Genomic DNA, 6958 nt, shown 5'->3' with positions numbered 1-6958 from the left:
GGCAAGGACGCCCAACAAGCAGCAGCGGACCACAGCGAGGCAGGTCGCTGAAGGCGCAATCCTATACAAGCTCAGATAAACAGGGAATTGTAGGCCCTTTCTTCAGTCTAAGCGTGCTCAGGGTTGCGCCCAGCGTGGGCTAATGCAGATCGGAGCCGGCACTGGCAAGGCGATCGCCTATTTTCCGTCACTGAAGACCCCAAACTGAGCCTTCACTCCCGAGCATTACCATGGCCCACACTTTCGGTCAGCTGCTTAGCCCTCGCTGACCTCCTCCAGCGCATCCTCTTCTCGCAGTTCCCCCTCAGGGGAAACAAGACCCAGCAACTCGGCCCCGCCGCAGCATCCTGGAGAGCGCGCGCGCCCGCGCGCGGCAGCAACAAGCCCCGCCTTTTTCCCTCCCAGCGTTTTGGACGCGAGCCGCAGCGCGCGCGCGCAGCACCCTTCCCGGGCCGGCCGTGGGTGGGAGGAGTCCGTCACGTGACCTCGGCCCGCTGACGCCACGCGGCGGCTCTGCGACGGCGGGGGCGTGGGGAAGGGCTGCGCCCCGGCCGGTGCGGGGGGCGCCTGTCAGCGCGGAGCGCTTCCGCTCGGCTCGCCTGCGCGCGGGCTTTGCCTGATGGTAGAACGCGCGCGAGCCGTAGGCATTCCGCCGCCATGAAGCCCGGGCGGGTGAGTGAGCGAGCGAGCGAGCGAGCGAGCCGGGATTGGCCAGGAGCGACTGGGGCGGCGGGCGGGCAAAATGGAGATGAGGCGAGGCAGAACACCCGGGCGGGCCTTCTGCAGGTGGCAACTCCTGACCTCAGGCAAGGGCAAGGTGAGGATGAGGGCCTCGGCCAAACCATCTGTGGCAGCTTCCCAGCTGGGTGCTGGGAATCCCACTGCGACTCCAGAATAGGGTTGAGAACAGCCTTCATTGTCTCAGTTTACCGGCCTCGCCCTTGTCATGTGTCTCAACCGCTTTTCCGACGATGGAGATAAAGGCAGAGGAACAGTCCGAGGCAAAAACGTAGCAGTGCTACCCAAGTGTGTCAAAATATCTCGTCAAAACACTTCTTCACATGGTAGGCTTACTCCCTATCGATTCAGAATAAGTGTCCCTGTTGTCCTGTCCCACTTGCATAAAACTTCATGAAATGAACTGCTGTATCAGCCCAAAATAAGAGTCAGCTCCCATTCAGAGTTGCAAAAGATTCATATGCTAGCTAAAAGTTTATGCATGCACAATAGAGAATGCAGAATCTGCTAAATGCCCACACACATACCACACTCATATTGCAGTCATATCATATGCATACCAATTGGGTGGACTGTGGTGGATTATTCAGAACCAAATACACATTCTTATATCTTTCTCAGTTTATATATAGTGCTTGTAAAACGCACATGGTAACTTTTATATACATTGTAGATATAAAATGCAGAACAATAACCATTTAGATACCACTAGATCTGTAGACTAAAAAATATAGAGAATAGACACATCTACAAAGCTCAACAATAGTGGAGTTTTGTAGATTGATTTGCTTTCAATTTAGTCTCCTGTGTAGAAAATGGCAAGCAAAAGACTGAGTGCATACAGGCTACAAGAAAGGGATGTTTCTTTGCCTCTGTGGTTCTTGCTCTGATATACAAAAGAAAGATGGAGAGGAGAACTGATGTTGTGCCATAGGAAAAACCTGTCAGCAATCTCAGTTCTCACTTCAGTCGTGAATTCACTAGGCCAGTTACAGTGCACCCAAGCCTCCCCAGATTTGTGATATTGAATAATAATGCAGATTTAGCTTACCATGCTGATCTAATTATTACTGAGACCATCTGTTTGAAGTTCTATGAATGCCTGCAAAATCCTGTATTGTCTTATACTTAACTTTTTTTGTGATATGTGGCCAGTGTAGTTTGATTGCAGAGGGATAAACAGGAGATGTCATTGTGTTTAGCAGTTTGTTTTTAGCATAAAGTAAGGATTTAATCAGGAAAGAAAAAAGGAAATTCCAGAAGGATTCTTCAGAAGCTAGTGAAAACAGAAAACTCTGGGTAGTCTTCAAGGTTCATCTGACTGTTTTTCTTTCTCTTACTTGGGTATTCCTATAATAGGAATTGCACCCTAGTTGGGTGGTATACAGCTGTAAGCCAGTCATCATCATGGAAGACTGAATAGCAAGGAAGCAGATTTTGGCTAAATTTCAGGAGAAACCTCTCAGCCAAGGAGAGGGTTTGGGCTAGATGACATCCTTAGCTCCTTCCAAATCTATGAAGTTTTGATTTTCATGCATTGCCAAAGCGATATAGTACCTTGTTTTCTTTATTCTCAAACAATACAATTGCAGAGAATTTACTTCCTATCAAATGGCAGGCTGAGGCTGGCTCAGTGAGTGTAGAAAAGCTGATAAACTGATAAAGCTGGAGAGGAGAAACACAATTTATGAATTTGGATGGTGAATAGAATAGTTTGATTACAATGACTAAACAGTTCCAATGTTCTCCTTTTAATATATGAGTCATCATGGCAAAACATGAATTATCGTCCTGTTGTCTTTTCTTTAGCCTATGCTTCTTTCTCTTGGGGGAATTATGGAGCTTGATTCTGATGTTAGAAGCATTAATTCACTTTCCAAAGGCCTGTACCAGAGCTGAAAAAGGCGAAAGAGAATGAAAGACCAGAGGTGGCTTTGTGGGTACCTGATAAACCTGCAGCCAAGCCTTCAGGTATAGCTTTGTCCAATCATAGAACTTGGTCTACATAGCATTAAATATATTGCATGTTAAAGCAATGTGTAATCTGGGTCATGCATGATGAAGTTGTGGCTGTGTTTGCACGGTCACTTCAGTTTACCAAGAGGTATAACTAACTCCTACTTAGAAAGGGTGGTATCTTAATGTTTCCACCAATTGTTCATGTGCGAGATTAGAAGCTATTCAGAGTGCCATTGTTCAGTAGGGAGAATATTACTTTGACTGTGAATTTCATCGTTTAGACTACTTTTCACAAAATTCCACCCTGTTCTGACAAGGAGACTTGCCATATTAAGGGGCAGGGTTACCAGAGGTGGATATTATAAAGTGGGAGCTTACCAAAAGAAAATAGGCAGAGCATCCAAAAAGTTATGTGCAAATTGACCCATCATGCATTGTTAATGAATTCCTGTCCTTACTAAAACATGCATGAATAATACAGAAGTAAGGCTGCTTCCTCCGGGATAAGTTTTCCAAAAGTACACAGTGTTGTCCATGCATATTACTGTCAGTGCAGCCCCATCTACAGTGAATGGCACTGCAGGTTGGTGGGCGTGCTGATAGTTGTCATCTAACACAGCTGGAGGGCAACAGGTTGGGACAACTGCTCTACATGATGTAACTTTGGCTGGACCTGTCCTCTGTTGAGAAATAGCTTGCGCTGTGTTATGGATGAATTGTCTTTTTTACATAGGAATTGTCTTTTTTACAATTATCCTTTTTAAACATACTTGGGTATACTGTAGTAGAGTCTAAATTCTGAAAACAGTATCTACACTAGTATTCACACACATGTATTAGAGTTCTGTACTGCCCTTCAACAGAAAAATTATCTCTTTTTGATATGGTCTTTGGGCTGATTCAGTAATCTCTATTCTTAGATACACAAAAGTTAAGTAAAAACATACAATCAAAAAAGCATAATAAAAATGATGGCATAACAATTCAACAGAATGCAAGCCACAATAAAACTAGAACATTAGGGGTCTGTATTGGTATTCAGTGCACTTGGTAACCAGTCTATTATTTCTGCTAGCCTGTTGGAACATAATAGAGTATATGCAGAATGGCTTTCCAGCAAGCAAGTGCAGCCTATGATTTCCACAAGAATGAAGGAGAAGGGCGATAGAAGAAGGGCATTGTGTTCCACAGAAATCTGAGTCACTGCATACCTCTGGAAATTAAACACTATCGAAGCCTTCCTGCCAAATGTATACAACTAGCGAACACAAAACTCCTGCCCATGAAAAATCTTCTCCTGTATTTTTTCAACTCTCCATCTAGTAGTTCCGCACAATAAAATACTATCTTTGCCTAGAGCAGAAGCAGGCTCTCTGTTCTTTGCTTCTGCTCTAAAAGCTTCATTTTTAGCAGCTCCATTCTTCACAATCCAGTTGCTTTTTCTGCTGTTTAATCAGCCTCCTTTGGAGGACAAAATGAAGGCGCTGGTGCAAAAGTTCCCTTTTCCCATTTTTGTGGTGAAAAATGGGGGAAATGAGTTGCTGAAAGGGCACTGGCAGGAATGAAGGCTGGCTAGCAGAAAAGGAGTCAGAAGGCATACAAGGAAGTAGGAACTAAGACTGAGGGAGGCAAAGAGGAATGTGCTTGGTGGGGACACATAAAAGTAAAGCAGCTAAAACCAAGCAGCTATAAATGAAAGTGCAAAACACTTTGCTGGAACTTACATCCTATTTCAGTTTGCCAAACAATAAATATGCTTGGTTGCCATGACAGGTTTGTTGACAGCTGCAGATTATAAAAGTCATGTGTTAGTAAAGGAAAATAGGAAAATAAAATCGACTTTGCCTGTCGCCAGAAAAAATTCCCTGGGCTGGCAGAATAGAGCAGACCCTTTTCCCCTATGCATCACCTTACTTGGTGGGAGCATCTGAAAGAGAACCTTCAAAGATGGTTGCTATGCAAGGAGAAGTGGATGCAGAAATAGATTCTTTCAGTTTATGTAGGGCTTTAAAAGTGAGCACTAGCATTTTGAATTTGACTTAAAAATAGAGAATTAGCAGAGTTCTTTCAACATGCAAAGTATGTTCTCAGCTATTTTGTCCAAGTTAGTATCTTAACTGCAGTTTTCAGATTATCTTGCACTGGCGTAGTCCAATTTGTTGATGACATGCAGATCAACAGGAAATTTGTTGATTTTCATAATGAAAAGACCTTATCCTTTGGTACAATTCTAAGTGCTTCATGCATGACTTACGTAGAAAGTCTTGTTGAATTGGGGATACTCACAACAGGAAAATTAAATGTACATTTTTTCTGTTCTATATATTTGGGTTCTATTGGAAAATGACCAATATGCTTTTTAAACTTTTAGCATCTGTCATTTTAGGACAAGTTTAGAAGAGCATCAGAAAACATTTTATAGTGTCTTAAGTACCATAATTTCAAAGTCTACTCAATTGTTTTGAGCCTTTGGAATGACTGCAGTAATTCATGTTCTTGAGGCTTAGGTAGATTCATGGTACTTCCAGAGAGTTATGTATATGTGGCAGGTGGATTCATACCACACAGGAACCAACACTGCAGAAAGCCAAAGAGCATGCTTTGTTTGCCCCAGGGCCCACAATATGCCAAAATAGGGGGCTTCTGAGGTGTCTCTCCCCCCCCCCCAGCTCTGTTTTCTCCTCCCCTTGCTAGACATCATGGTAGCCCCTTATTTTTGGTTGGTGCCACACCCACGGTCACCACAAAGTAAGGGCAGGATGAAATGGCAGGTGGAATCAGTGCAGAAGAACCATTGTGGCTGGGGGTGCTAGGAAACCCTAGTGTAAGCATTAGCTTGTTAGGATGCCTCATAGCTGCAAAGAAGCTACCCTGCACACTAAGTTTGGACAGTATACCAAGCCACCATGGCCTAGCATGTGATGGGAACCCAGTCAATGGATCTTTTGCTCACTGATATAACCCGCATACACAGCAGTCCTGTGCTTAGCATGTGGAACAACTCTGCCATTCAGGTTTATGATGTATATTAATATGGTTCTTGTTGCTGATGAGACAGGAAGACATCTCACATGCATAACTGCTGTGTACTCACTCTTGGCCGGCTCAAATCAACTGTCGGAAGCTTAACATGACTGATACTACACACAAAAATGTAAGAGCCAGGCTGGATCCAACCCGGGGTCCGTCTGCTCCAGCATTCTGTGGCCAGCCAGCTGCTCACAGGATCCTACAAGCAGGATAACAGTGCAACAGCAACTGGTGTACTTGGCCATACTGCCTTGATACTAGAGGTAGAACATAGTAAGCAGGAGGGAGGTAGCATTTAGCGATCAGGGCTATTCACTTCTGTTTCTGCTCTGAAGAAGCTGGCTGTAAAGACACAGTTGCCGTGTGAGTCTGGACCGGCTCATTCATCCTATCAAGAGTCTGCAGGGGAACAGGGAGGCAGGGATTGTTTAAACAATTCATGTTGATGGCTGAGCCAGTGTTCCAGCGCAGAGCAGCCACTGGCTCTAGCTGGGCCACAAGCACCCCAGTTGCTAATTCACATACTGAAAAATGCATGCATTGGTAGAAAAGGCATTAAGCTGTGACAAGTATTTCTTATAGCTTTCTTTTGAACATGGGGGTTAAGATTCGTCCCCTCATCCCATTTTCTTTCTGAAAGAGAATCTTAACCCTCCATCTCACTTTCTTTCTGAAAGTGATTCTCTGGAGAAAGTAGGTGCTTCCCAAATGCTCTGAAAGAAGAGTCAAAAATGAACCTTGCTTAGGAACAAGGGTAAAACCTGAAGCAATTTATCTATTTGTTTAGCTTGTTTAGCTCTGTGAAGTTCAAGTGGGGAGGGGAAGCTGTGCTTCCAGAGCTTCAGTTGGAAGGGTGAGTAGGATTCTGAGTGAGGGGAAGCCCTACTGTTATCTCTGATTGGTGTTAAAGAGGGGCCTGTAGGGGAATCTCTACGTAATCTCTCATCAGGGGTCATGAGGATTCCTCTCCTTGCTGCTGCCTCCCGCAGACACACTCTTTTTGCTTCCAGGGGCGTGACCTGGAGAGGAAGCAGAGAGCTTGGGAAGTTGGGCCTGTGGAAGGAGTCCAAGTCTCCATTGGTTGAACGCAGAACATCTGTGGCCTAGATTTTCCCAACCCCTGTTTTAAACAAATGCAGACAGGCCTGGTAATTTCTGTTGGTTCTGAATTATTGTAACTCAGTGAAAAAATCTTCATGAAAATAAAATTTAGCCTTGAACATAGAAAAAG

The 6958-nt window shown here is 44.5% G+C and overlaps 1 protein-coding gene across 4 annotated transcripts in view; it reads left to right on the top strand.

Moving 5' to 3' along the window:
- The first annotated feature begins 532 nt into the window (after positions 1 to 532).
- SLC25A51 (solute carrier family 25 member 51) overlaps positions 533 to 6958 on the top strand; it is a 9509-nt gene continuing 3083 nt past the window's right edge. The window contains exons 1-2 of one of the 4 annotated variants that reach the window (XM_044439647.1): positions 533 to 672; positions 2548 to 2709. The gene's annotated coding sequence lies outside the window, so the exon portion shown is untranslated. The other 3 variants (XM_044439645.1, XM_044439646.1, XM_044439648.1) reach the window with 3 other exon arrangements.

Source organism: Varanus komodoensis, unplaced genomic scaffold (assembly GCF_004798865.1).
Source record: "Varanus komodoensis strain SLA01 unplaced genomic scaffold, ASM479886v1 scaffold35, whole genome shotgun sequence".
Classification (NCBI taxonomy): domain Eukaryota; kingdom Metazoa; phylum Chordata; class Lepidosauria; order Squamata; family Varanidae; genus Varanus; species Varanus komodoensis.
The sequence above is the reverse complement of the archived record's forward strand: the minus strand, read 5'-3'. Positions and strand labels throughout refer to the sequence as shown.